The sequence below is a fragment of the Hyaena hyaena genome, unplaced genomic scaffold (genome assembly GCF_003009895.1).
Source record: "Hyaena hyaena isolate Hyena2069 unplaced genomic scaffold, ASM300989v1 scaffold_333, whole genome shotgun sequence".
Lineage (NCBI taxonomy): Eukaryota > Metazoa > Chordata > Mammalia > Carnivora > Hyaenidae > Hyaena > Hyaena hyaena.
The window spans coordinates 125,733-140,049 of record NW_024080963.1 but is presented as its reverse complement, the minus strand read 5'-3'; the positions used below and the strand labels follow the sequence as shown (position 1 = coordinate 140,049).

Here is a 14,317-nt window from a genome sequence, read left to right as displayed (position 1 = left end):
TTTGTACAGCTGATGTGCTTAACTCCACTGCCATTCTCATGTGCCACCCCTGTGAGCCTTCACTGCGTGCCAGCAGGAGGGGGGCATGCGGGAGGTGCAGGGGGGCTTCCTAATTGACCTTTCATTCAACTTGGCTCTCAAGAACCCAAGAGATTATCAGGGACTGCTCGAGTCAGAAGCTTTTTCTCTCACTCACAAGACTCCAGACCACAGGCAGAAGCACTCAGAACTTCCTGCCTGTGGCAAGAAGATAGGGAACCACCTGTAAGTATGAAGGCTTTGTAGGACATTCCATTCACTCCTGACTTCGCAGATCTTCCTGGAATATGTTTACTCTCTTTTCTCACCTTTGTTTTCTTTCCTTCTATCAGTTCTAACCGTTTTCTTTGTGTTAGAGGGCTTTAGGCCCAAATGCTTAAAAGGGACCCCTAAATTAGGAAAGAGTGCAGGAAGGGCCACCTTTTAAATGGAAATTGAGAAGAACCCATGAGCCAAGGATGGGGTTAGCTGTACCCTGGATATGGTTAGATTGAGGATTAGAACAGAAGAGTAGCAACCTGGAGGTGTCATCATATTTCCAGATTGTTGTTTAGAATGCCTGTAGATTTATTCCTTGAAAGACACATATCACAGTCATTCATTCTTTCACCCATACATTCATCCAACAAGTAATAAATGCTGAGACCTGTGCTCAACACTGGCAATCAGCATGGTAGTGATTTGGTTCCTTCCCTTCGGGAGTGGGACAGGAGGAGCAGAGGTTAATAAAATAACACAAACAAACTACTTAATGACAATAGTGCTAAGTACCACCTTAGAGGAATATGGAGTCTGGGGAGGCTTATACCTGGGAGATTTATTTCGTTTGGGTACTCAGGGAAGATTTCCCTGACGAAGTGCCAAAGGGCTTCGTGAGGGCTACACAGACATGATCCACACGAAGGGGAGGGGAGAAGAAGGGTATTCTAGGCACAATGACTGACTGACACAAGAGCCCTGAGCTGGACACAGGCAGAAGTGAGGGAGGGACTAAAGCAGGATGAAGCCACCCTGTCCCCCAAAAGCAGTATGGACCTCCCTGTGTTGAGGCTCTGCACTCAGGAAACAAGTTTTTTTTTTTTTTTTAATTTTTTATTTATTTCTGAGAGAGAGACAGCATGAGCAGGGGAGGGTCAGAGAGAGAGGGAGACACAGAATCCAAAACAGGCTCCAGGCTCTGAGCTGGCTGTCAGCACAGAGCCCGACATGGGGCTCGAACCCATGAACTGTGAGATCATGACCCAAGCCAAAGTCGGATGCCCAACCGACTGAGCCACCCAGGCGCCCCAGAAAACAAGTTCTGAATCTGAACTTGCTCGCCCACTGTGTTCCTCTGGGGGAAAAAGTCAAACACTCTGATCCTTCTGACTGTTCTTGAGAGGCAGCCCCTGTGGTGTTTCCTGCATACATGCTAGAGTCAGAAAGGAGGGCAATCATTAGCTGTTTTAGCTTCAATAAGCCACTTAATATCCCCAAGTCTCGGATGCTCCATCTGAAAGATGTAGATATACCTACTTACACAGAGAAGTCTTTCCATTGTCTCCAATCCCCAGGAGCTGACAGTTATTCTCTAACACCCTGAATCATTCCTCTCTGTTCACTGCTCACTCTGACATGCCTGTGATGGTTAGTTTTGTGGGTCAACTTGGCTAGGCTATAGTACTCAGATCAAACACTAATCTAGGGGCATATCACAGATCTGGTTCATATCTGCAATCAGTTGACTTGGAATAAAGGAGATTATCCTAAATCATCTAGGTGGGTCTTATCTAATCAGTTAAAGGCCTTAAGAACATAACTGAGGTTTCCCGATGAAGCAGAAATTCTGCCTCCAGACAACCACACCAGATTCTGCTCAAGTTCCTAGCCTGTAGGCCAGCCCTACAGATTCCTGACTTGCCATCCCTACATAAGCCAATTTCTTGAAAAATCAATGTCTTGAAAATTCTCTCATATATATACTTATACATATGATATATAATATAGTGGAGTATAGTGGGATTCTCTGGAGAACATTGATCAATATATCCTCCAATGAGAATATAAGGTCCATGAGAGCAAAATCCTTGTTTGCCTAATTCACTGTTGTATCCTCAGCATCTAGAATAGTTCCTTGCACAGAGGTGATGCTCAGAAGTATCTGCTATATAAATGATTACTTATCAAGAGCCCTGGTCCTCCTCACTGTCTACACACGGGCATAAGCCCATGGCCTCCGTCTTGCTACATCTCTTCTACACGCTTTGCGTCGCTTCTATCTCAATGCTGCTTCCTCACTCCTAATCTTGTTAATGTTCTTTATTATTGCAATAACATCTAAACTGCTCTCCACACCACGAGCTTTTCCTGTCCTTTTCATCCCACTCATCCTTGCCAGATTTATCTTCCTAAAATATAGCACTAGTTACGTCACCTCCTTGTTCCATTCTGTTTTGTGCTAGGAGCTGGGTACAAAGATGAATAAGACAAGGTCCCTCCATCAATGCAGTCGCGTAGCCCTTGAATGGTTCCCTGTGAACCACAGTGCAAAGGCCACTGGAAAGCCACACTCCCAGACCCGTCATTTTCTGGCTGTTTAATCTTAGGCAAGTCTTAGTTCTCCAAGACTCAGGTGCTCATCTGTGAAATTTTCTTATAACTTTGGGGTCTGCAAGTGAATGACTCTGTGAAGGTGGGGGGTTTGGGGGTGGGGGGATAAGTAATGACCACAAAGCTTAAAAGGTAACTCCTGGCCCCCCCTTAATTGTGAGCTACCATTAATTTTATGGATACCGATGTACTACATCTTGTTTTTAGATATTATGTTATTACTCTGATTTCTACTCTTTAGAATATACTTTTAACATTTTAACAAGTAAAGGCATACTCTTTAAAAAATCTGAGGGAGAACTAGGGCAAAAAGTGAAAGTGCTAAAGTGACACATAGGGTGATCATGCTGATTATTAACGAACATTCGTTTCCTCACATCGTAATTCTTGTGTTAACTATCAAATATGAAGACTGTATCCTTGTAATTAGGATTGCAAAAACAATTCCTCTCTCCCCAATGGAAAGAAAAATGGAGTTACTAGACTAAATAAATAAACAAAGAAATAGGGAAAGAATCCAGTATTCAGTGAGAGGAACCAACAGTCAAGTAAACATCTCTACGGTGAAGTCAACCTCAGCTCATCCTGCTAGTATGATTCACGGTACCACACTGTTCCTTCCCATGTTTTAACAAAGGCCGTGTGACAAAGGACACACTGAGGAACAATGAGACAAAATATGCTATCTTGCCTATTTTTAACAATCCTAGCAAGCTGGAAATGCAACAGAGGGTTGATCAAAACTCTTCTCCCTCTTTCTTCATCAAAGTTCCGTTTGATGAACCATTTAAGTAAAAGTTCTTCAGGGGCGCCTGGGTGGCATAGTTGGTTACGTGTCTGACTCTGGCTCAGGTCGTGATCTCGCGGTTCGTGGGTTCGAGCCCCACCTTGGGCTCTGTGCTGACAGTTTGGAGCCTGGAGCCTGCATCCGATTCTGTGTCTCCTTCTCTCTTTCTGCCCCTGCCCCGCTTGCATTCTGTCTCTCTCTGTCTCAAAAATAAACAAACAAACAAATAAAAAAGAAAAAGTCCTTCAAGCACCTAACAAAGGATAATGCTGACAACTGAACATGATGCTGAGCTGATTATGAGTAACAAAATAAGGTCTCACGTTTTTTACCAGTAATGACAAACCCAGCTAAACCTGTTTCCCCATTTATTAATTCTTGGTTTCTGCTGTCCTTTTGCCTATATGTGTGATATCCCCTCCAAATAAATGGCATTTTTCCCTCCACCTGGAGGAAGAACACAGCTTTTCTGGCCTTTCTATCTCATCCACTTTTGTAGGCTTTGTCAGACGCTGTCAGCCTGACACTGACATTAGAATTCCATGGTTTTCCTTTTGGCACCAATACAAGCTGTTTCATTCCCTTCAGTGAGATGGTTATCAAAGAACATGAGTCACTCGGGGATGCAGGCAACATTAACTATTTAAATAGGATATATCCACTGCTTCTTTGGGTAGTCAAAATATTTCTTCAGAACCTCACAATCTTATTTGCAATTGTCAATGAAGTCGGAGTTTTTAAATTAATAACCACCAATTTAATTAATGAATATTAACTTAATATTTATTAATATGCCTCCATGTATCTAACATGCCTACTATGCAACAGGCATGTTACATACATTATTAATTCATTACAGCTCTATGAAGGTAAAAATTATTATTCCCATTTTATGAAGGAGTAAGCTGAAGCTCATCAAAGTAAATTAAATTATGCAAAGAGCTCGTAAGCTGTGGAGCTAGGGCTCAAACCCAGCCCTAGAGTCAGTGGTTTTACCCAGCTCTGCACTCTGCCATCCTTCCTCCCCACAACTGAACCGTCATGGCAGGGGGTGGGGGAGGGAGCGGTTTGGAACAATTCGAATTTTTATTCTTTCCCAATGTATTTTTGTGGTTCAGTTTCAAGGAGGCAGTATCTTAGTTACAGGGGTTGGGGAATCAGGCAAAACTAAAGCGAAAAGTGATCTGCCTTAAGCATATTCACTTGGCTACAGAAGGGAAAGCTGTAAAACAATATTGGCCTCCTCAGGACTTTTCTTAGATACTAGCTTGCTTGCTTTACTTGGGGAGAGGATAACACTGGCCCCTAAATGCTTTGTACTCCCCCAATCCCCACTGCCCAACAGACAGATGTGGTAAATGCTGAGTTGGCAGCTCCATCACCTTTCCATAAAGTGTTCGTATTTGAACCATCAAGGACCACAGAAAGTCATACCCACGCTTTGTCAGGGTTCTTCTCGACGTGGTCTGGTTTCCCTTTCTTGCTTTAGCTTTCTATATAAATATGATATCACCCCTCAGTCTTGAAATGCTTCAGCTTCTCCCCTCTTCCTAGAGCACAAAGTCAAAATGCCTGAAGACAATGCACACAAGAACGCTTGCTCACTCTGGGATGTGTCATGTCTTCTGTTATGTCCCCATACTTACCCCACACTTTTACCATAGCTCTGGAATGCCCTTCTCATTTTTTCCCCCTGGTGTGTCAAATCTTGCTCACAATTCAAGTCATAGCTCAGATATCCCTTCTCTTCTTTGAATATCCCATCCCTTTTCTCGAAACTCAGCCAAGTAGAGCTAGTTTCTTTTTCTTTTTGCCCCACGGTGTTTTCCTATATATGCTGCAGTAGCTGAGTGTGTGCCCTGATTTTGGGGTTTGACCACCGCTCCTTAGCTTTGTGACCTTGGGTAAGTAATTAAATTTGCCTGTAGCTCAGTTTTCTCTTTCATGTTTTACGACAATGTCCTGTAAGTGTTGCAACAACCTTCCAAAGTAATATTGTTTGTGATACTCCTTTAGAGGTTGTTATTACAATCAAAGGACAAAGGGCATAAAGCAGAACAAACAAAGCCAGAAGTTAGTAGACTGAAGACAATAACAAAGGTTACAACAGAAAGAAAGAAATAGAGACTAAAAAGACGATAAAGAAGATAAATGAAATTAAGAGCTGGTCTTTGAAAAGACAAAATCGGCAAACCTTTAGCTGGACTCACTAGGAAAAAAAGGGAGAGGACTCAAATCAGAAATGAAAGAGATCAGGGGTGCCTGGGTGGCTCCTTTGGTTAAGTGTCTGACTCTTGACTCTTGATTTTGACTCAGGTCATGATCTTACAGTCATGAGATTGAGCCCTGCATGGGGCTCTGTGCTGTCAGCACAGATATTCTCTCTCTCTCTTCTCTCTCTTCCTCCTGAATCCCCCAAGCTCACTTTCTCCCTCAAAATAAAGAAATAAACATTAAAAAATAAATGAAAGAGATGATACAACTGATACCACAGAAATATAAGGCTCATAAGAAACCACTACAAACAATTTTATGCCAACAAATTGGACATCTAGGAGAGATGGATACATTTCTAGAAACAATCTACAAGACTGAATCATGATGAAGCAGGAAATCTGAACAGACTAATTATTATTAAGGAGATTGAATCAAAATGAAAAACTTCCCAACAAATAAAAAAGTCAAGGACCAGATGGCTTCATTGGTGCAATAAAGAAGAATTAATACCAATCCTTCTCAAACTCTTCCAAAACAAAACAAACAAAAAAATAAAAAAAAAAAAGGAAGAGGAGGGAACTCTTTCACACTCATTTTATAAGGCCAGCACTGCCCTGATACCAAAACCAAAGAAGGATGCGCAAGAAAAATATAAGCCAATATCCCTGATGAACATAGATGCCAAAATCCTCAACAAAATATTAGAGAAGCAAATTCAACAATAAATGAAAAGGATCATATACCAGGACCAAGTGAGATTTATTCCAAGATGCAAGGATGGTTCACAAATTAGTCAATAGGTTATACTACATTATCAAAATGAAGGATAAGAGAGAGGGCAAGATGGCGGAGAAGTAAGGATCTCCGTACTTGCACTCGTGCCCATACATCACAAAATGAAGGATAAAAATCATATGATCATCTCATTGGATGCAGAAAAAGCATTTGATAAAATTCAACATCCATTTATGATAAAAACTCTCAACAAAGAAGGTACAGAGGGAAGCTACCCCAACATGATAAAGACCATATGTGACAAACCCACAGCTAACATTATACTCAATAGTGAAAAGCTGAAAACTTTTTCTCTAAGATCAGGAAGAAGACAAGGATGCCCACTCTTACCTCTTTTCTTTAACAGAGTGTTGAAGTCCTAGCCAGAACAATGAGGCAAGAAAAATAAAGGCATCCAAAGTGGAAAGGAAGAAATAAAACCATCACTATGTGCAGATGGTATATATAGAAAACCCTAAAGACTCCATACCAAAGCTGTTAAAATAAATGGATTCAGTAAAGTTATAGGAAACAAAGTCAAGACACAAAAATCTATGGCCTTTCTATATACTAATAATGAGCTGTCAGAAAGAGAAATTAAGTAAACAATCTCAATTACAACTGCATCGAAAAGCATAAAATACTTAGGAATAAGTTTAACCAAGGAGGTATAAGACCTGTACACTGAAAACTATAAAACACTGATGAAAGTAATTGGAGACACAAATATATGGGAGGATATTCCATGCTCATAGAATGGAAGAATTCAATATTATTAAAAATCCATACTACCCAAAGCAATCTACAGTTTCAATACAATCCCTATCAGGGGCGCCTGGGTGGCTTAGTCGGTTAAGCGTCCGACTTTCGCTCAGGTCACAATCTCGCGGTTCGTGGGTTCGAGCCCCGCGTCGGGCTCTGTGCTGAGTGCCAGCTCAGAGCCTGGAGCCCGTTTCAGTCTGTGACTCCCTCTCTCTCTGACCCTCCCCTGCTCACGCTCTCTCTCTCTCTCCTAGAAATAAATAAAACATTAAAAAAATTTTTAAAAAAACAAAAAACAATCCCTATCAAAATTCCATTGTCAATTTTCAAAGAAATAGAACAAATAACCCCCAAAGTTTTATGGATCCAAACACACAGAAAACCCCCCAAATAGCCAAAGCAATCTTGAGAAAGAACAAAGCTGGAAGTATCATGCCCCTTGATCTCAAATTATATTACAAAGCTACAATATTAAAACAGTATGGTACCGGCATAAAAACAGACACACATAGATCACATCAGTGGAACAAAATAGAGGACCCAGAAATGAATCCATGCATACATGGTCAATCAATCTACAACAAAGAAGGCAAGAACACACAATGGGGAAAGGACAGTCTAAGCAATAAATGGTGTTGGGAAAACTGGATGGCCAAAGAATAAAAAATCTACCCCAATCTTGCACCATACACAAAAATTAACTCAAAATGGATGAAAGACACCTGAAACCATAAAACTCTTAGAAGAAAACATAGGCAGTAAGCTCCTTGACATAACATCTTGGCAATGGTTTTTTGAATCTGACACCAAAAGCAAAAATAAACAAGTAGGAAAAAAATAAACAAATGGGACTTCAACAAACTAAAAAACTGCTGCAGAACAAAGGAAACCGGAACAAAATGAAAATGCAACCTACTGAACGGGAGACAATGTTTGCAAGTCATATACCTGATAAGGGACTAGTATCTAAAATATATATAGAATTCATACAACTTGATAGCAAAAAAAATATCCAGTTAAAATATGGGCTAAAGATCCACATCAATATTTTTCCAAAGAAGACAATACAGATGCCCAACAAATATATGAAAGGATGCTCAACATAACTAATCATCAGAGACATGCAAGTTGAAACCACAGTGAAATGTCAACTCACACCTGATAAAATGGCTTTTTTTTTTTTTTTTTTTTTCAAAAATACAAGACACAGCAAAGTGCTGGAGAGGATGTGGAGGAAAGGGAACCTCTGTGTGCTGCTGGTGGGAATGTAAATTGTCGCAGCCACTGTGGAAGGCAGTATGGAGGTTCTCAGAAGGTTAAAAATAGAACTACCATATGATCCAGCAAGTCAACTTCTGGGTATTTACCTGAAGAAAACAAAAACATTAACTCAAAAAGATATATGACCCTCTATATTCATTGCAACATTATTTATAATAGCCAAGTGTCTGTCAATGGATGAATGGATAAAGAAATATGGTATATGTTCTCTCTCTCTCTCACTCACTCACACACACACATACACACACAGAAAATGGAATATTACTCAGCACTAAAAAGAATGAAATCTCACCATCTGCAACAACATGGATGAAACTGGTGGGCATTATACTAAGTTAAATAAGTCAGAAAAAGATAAAATACTGTATGATCTCTCTTATCCGTGAAATCTAAAAACAAAGACAACAACCACCACAAGAAGACAAGCCCATAGATACAGAGAACTGATTGCTCGTTGCCAGTGGTTAAGTGGGAGATATGGATGAGGGGGTCAAAAAATAAAAAGAAAGAAAGGAAAAAAGACGAATACTTTTAAGTTTAAGTACTGCTTAGCGAATGCCATGTCCATTGAATTGAAATGTCCAGTGAAATGAAAGCCACTGATTTCATGTTGATCTTATATCCAGATATCTAAAAATTATTTTATTTGTTCTAATACATTTTCACAAATGCACAATTACTGTGCATAGTAAAAAAGTAAAAAAATATTACTTGCTGATATTTTTGTCCAAACTGAATTTAAGACTTCAGATAAAAGTATTAAAACACGTACAAAAGTATTTCCTAACTTAAATCAGAAAAATGTAAATTAAAACAATGAGTTCATTTTTTCTGATAATTTGCATTTATTTATTAAACTTTTTGTTAATGTTTATTTTTGAGAGAGACAGCATGAGCGAGGGAGGGGTAGACAGAGAGAGGGAGACACAAAATCTGAAGCAGGCTCCAGGCTCTGAGCTATCAGCGTAGAGCCTATTGCAGGCTTGAACCCACGAACTGCAAAATCATGACCTGACTGAGACATCTAGGTGCCCCTAAATTGCATTTATATTTAAATTTGATAATAGCTCGTGCTGGCAACGGCATAAACACTCATAGACTTTTGGTGGGAGGTAAATTGGTCAGTCTAACCGTTTGTGAGAGCAATATGGCAGAGTGAATCAATACTGAAATGAATAATCCTTTTTTATCCTGTAAAAAAGAATCTGGTTTACACTTAGATGTTTCAAGTGAGAACAAATTTAAATATTAAAAGAAAATGATGCAAAACGTAAAATATTTAGACTACTACCTGGCACATTAAAAGCTAGAGTGTCATAGGTTGTTGTTTTTTTTTTTTATCACTTGTTTACATATGGGTGAAATTAAAAGTATTTTAACACCTGGCACAGGGTGGGCACTGATGGATAAGAATGGATGGCGGCTCCAAACAAGGAACACAACCTTATAGGCTCAGTATCACCCTGCTTTACTACTCTGTGTCCCAAGTGAGTTTGACAAGCACTGGACAGAGTTAAAGTATTTCTGTCTCCAAAACCTAGAAGAGTACCTGGAATAGGATACGCTTTCAGTATTGTTGGCTGAAAAAATGAATTCTGAAAGTCCATTTTCCCCAGGTCGTGATTCCATTAGCAATAATTTAGTTCTTATTCCTTGCAAGTGCGCTTTCGGTGGTAGGGTTTACTCAGGAAGCACTTTTCCTAAATTTTTATGGGTTCTAAAATGTAAAAGAATTCTGCCTTTCCTCTGGGGGTCAGTGGATCCTGACAAGAACATTAGGGGCATTGATGAATCAGTCCATGCTCTGCTCAGACTGGCTGGTACATATCGCATCGGGCCATCCTTCTGTGCAAATCTCATTTTCAGAACATCAATTTATGGATCAGAGCACAAGCATTAGTCAGTTAGAATGACCATAATAACAGTGGTGATGGCACTTATAGAGTGTTGACTGAGCCCAGACAGTGTCACGGATGTTGCATAGGAGAAATGTATTCCATACGTACACAGAGGGCAAAAGAAATCTAAATTGCTCTCATTGATTTCTTATAGGATTCCACTTGTCTAGCTGCTCCTAAAATCAGGTGAATGCAACCAGAACTTTGCCATAATCTTGACTATCATGCTTTGAAAAAACACACGGAAATCATTGACTTGTTTTGCACATTATCTTTTGCCCAAATGCCATGACTGTGGTCCAATAACTAGCAGCCCAGGCATTCAATGTATCATGGGATTTCTCTACATTTTCTACTGTGCTACATTATGCAAAATTGTAGATTTAATTTCTATCCGTTAGTGAAACATTAACTTTGTTGACACAGTGGCACTTTAGTGTAGTATGGAAGGTGGATTTCTTAGTTATACATGAGAAAATCTGAAAAAGAATATTTCTGTATGTTGTTAAAGAGATTCCAAAACTGATACCACAACTCACTACTTGGAATGTTGAGTTCTGAGGAAAAAGTAGGAAAATCAACACAGAATAACAAATTCATTTGTGTAGAATAGTTATGTAGTACTACTTTATTCAGAGCCTTGTGCTGGGCATTAGAGGTACAAAGATGGATCAGACAGGCATCCTGTTGGTGAGCTGTTTTAAATAAAGAATTGGCAGGCTGATAGAAAGACGAACATTCTGTACTTTGTAGAGGTTAAAAGCTCAGGCTGGGGGGTAAAGTAAGTTTCATTTTTTTAAAACTTTTTAAAATGTTTTATTTATTTCTGAGAGAGAACATGAGCAGGGGAGGGTCAGAGAGAGACGGAGACACAGAATCAGAAGCAGGCTCCAGGCTCTGAGCTAGCTGTCAGCACAGAGCCCGACGTGGGGCTCGAACCCACAAACTGCGAGATCGTGACCTGAGTCGAAGTCAGACGCTTAACCGACTAAGCCACCCAGGCGCCCCATAAGTTTCGTTTTTAATCTTGGCTGACAGTCCTGGGATCACCCTGAACCTCTCTGAGCCTTAGTTTCTTTGTCTGTAAAATGAGGATAATAATAGTACCCATCTGAGGCACTCATTAATACTATTCATTGAATATGCTACCTCTGCATCTTTCAAGCACATGGGATGATTACAGGCTCTCCTGTTGGTAGCTGTAGTCGTGTGACTAATTCTGGCCAATAAGATAAAAAAAAGAAATAAAAGATTTCACTACAGAACATGGAATTCAATTACTGGCTTGTCAAAGTTAACAGTGTTTGAGATGGTGACTGCTTTGTTACCTGACAGCCATGAGCAGACACTCCTCGCTGATGCACAGATAAACACGAAACAAGAGAACTCTCTGTTGTGTTAAGCCACGGAGAGTTGGGAGGATTGTTGTTGTTGTTGTTGATGCTGCTGCTACTACAGCAAAACCTCGATCCTGACTAGTAAAATACCTTATTAGGTTGGTGTAAGGATTAAATACTTGTTTGTAAAGTGCTTGGCTAATAAGTGTTCAGTGGATAACAGTGCCATTAACTATTTTTTTAATGTTTATTTATTTATTTCGAAAGGGAGAGACAGAGACAGAGACAGAGACACAGAAAGAGAGCTGAGTAGGGGGGAAAGGCAGATAGATAGGGAGGGAGGGAGGGAGGGAATCCTAGGGGCTCTGGCGCAGAGCCCGATGTGGGGCTCTATCTCACAAACAATGAGATCATGACCTGACCCGAATCAAGAGCTGGACACTTAACTGACTGAGCCACCCAGGTGCCCCAACTATTTTAAGTCATGTTATCACAACATATAAAGTGATGGGTCATAAAGAGATACAAGTAAAAGTATCACAGAAGTCAAGGAAGGAAGCAGTTCCTTTGTGAGGAAATTAGGAAACTACAGGATAGGGAGAACTTTAAAGTGTGGAGACCTGAGGAAAGAATCTAAGGAGAAGGAACTTCCATGAGTAAAGACTGTTGCAGGCTCAGGATTTGAATAGAAACTGAGTTGGGTTGAAGGTTAGACTATTTAAAAAGTAAGAACAGGAAATAAAGCTGCAATGGATGGATCCAAATCAACATTTTGAAATAATCTGGGTGGACTGAGTAGCAAAGAGGTATGAACAATGAGGAAAATAACCAGGGCCTGAGCTAGCTGTCCCTCATTCCTTGTGATCATGGGCTTCTCGTCATCAAATTATTTCCTTCCATGGTCTCAGTTTTCTATGTCTCCTATACAGAAAGTCCTTGCGGTGGTGACAATGTGGTGTTTTGGGGCATGGTGTGGATCAGGCTAGTTAAGCAGACACCAGCCCCTCCCTACTGTAAACCTATCCAACTGGCCCAGAGCCTCACTGTGGGGGTGACTCTGCTATTGGGCTTGGTCTGGAATGTTTCAGCCAATGATGAGAAACTGCCTTTCATTGACCCCCCCCCCCAACCATTTAGGTTATGCAAACATCATTTAAAACAAAAAGAAGAGAAAAAGAGCTATCACACAGAACCAGCAGTAATCATATTCTGGCTATTTTTTAAAAAACAGAATTACTTTGTTTTGGCAAGCTTATATGCTATGCTAGCAGTTTTATCTGATGGAAGGGGAAATAAAAAGAATGCAGTGAAATAAATTATTGCTCACCTTACCAGCACCAGCACCAGCCTCCTATGAACAAAGATGGCCTGTTTTCAGGGCCACAAAACTAAGCTTGGAATCACTATGGAGAAAATAAAATCCTGAAAGCTAGCCTACATTGGATTTGGTTTCTTTGGGATGCTCAGACATTTGGCCTAGAGTGAGATGGGGGTTTCTGGGGACAGACTTCATCAAACCGTATTCTCAGAGCTGAGCATTCAAAAGAGCATCCTTGGTCGTGGGGGTGGGGGGTGGGGAGGGATGGGGTAGGAGGGGAGAGGAGGGTGGGGCAAAAGTGTCAAATCCAGTTTTACAGGGAAAAGAATCCAGACTGAGAAGTTAGAGAACCTGGCTTTGCTTTGGGCTCTGACCAGCCTCTCTTGAGTTAACAGGTTTCTTTTAGTAAAATAAAGGAGCATTAATGGTACCTGCTCTACCTTTATTATAGGCTGTTACATATAATGTCTATACAAATTAGACATTATATGTAACAGTAGAGTGCATTACAACGTTCAAGTATTATAATGACAAGTATTATAGTGAACAGCTACTTAATTTCATCTAGTTGTCCATAACACCAGGTTTAGATAACATTAAAGAAAAACCAACAAAACTTTAAATATTAAGGAATGGTATCAGATCCTCTAGGTACTAAACTCAATTTCTTTCTTAGCTACAATGGAAGAAATTGATCCTTTAGGAATGCAAGTTACAAGGGAATTGCAGACCCTCATTTTATAGGTGTCTGATTTCTTTGAGTTCTGGTAGAGGGAAGTTCTGTGATTAAAACTTGACCCTGGTCTAATTATATCATTTGGCTGGGGCAGCAAAGCTGGTTGGCATTCATCCTGTGTGTCCAGTTGATTAATATAACTGGGGATCAGGACATTTGAAGTCAGAATGCCATGTTTAACAAGGTTATTACAGTTCAAGACTTGTTTCCTAAGGCAGCATTTGCTCTGTTGAAAATACCACAGAAAAAAACTCATCAGACATCATTTATCAGCATTGCCATTTCCTTTCATGTTTCCTTCCTTTAATCCCTTAGATTAAGTGAAAACTAATTTTTGGCAGTGCATACATACAGACCTGAAAGAATCAAAGAAAAAGTTGTTAGAAAACACTGTCAACAAAGTTGACATTTAGATTTTAATTTTGACTAATGTACAAAATGAACTACATTTTTTAAAAAGTCCACAATGTAGCTTCTTTGGTACTTAAATTACCAAAAACTTATAGTTTTTCCATTATTTTAAATGAGGGTGTAGATTTTTAATTTTTTTTAATTTATTTTTTGAGAGACAGAGAGAAT

At 39.9% G+C, this 14,317-nt stretch overlaps 1 protein-coding gene and 1 non-coding gene across 2 annotated transcripts in view; one reads left to right on the top strand and one right to left on the bottom strand.

The window, feature by feature from the left end:
* The window catches only part of RNF150 (ring finger protein 150), a gene marked incomplete at its 5' end in the record, with an annotated part of 97,821 nt that overhangs the window by 45,615 nt on the left and 37,889 nt on the right, over positions 1 to 14,317 (bottom strand). The gene's annotated exons all lie outside the window — the stretch shown is intronic.
* On the top strand, positions 3,439 to 3,523 carry TRNAQ-CUG. The gene has a single exon. It is a non-coding gene; the product is annotated as a tRNA-Gln (tRNA).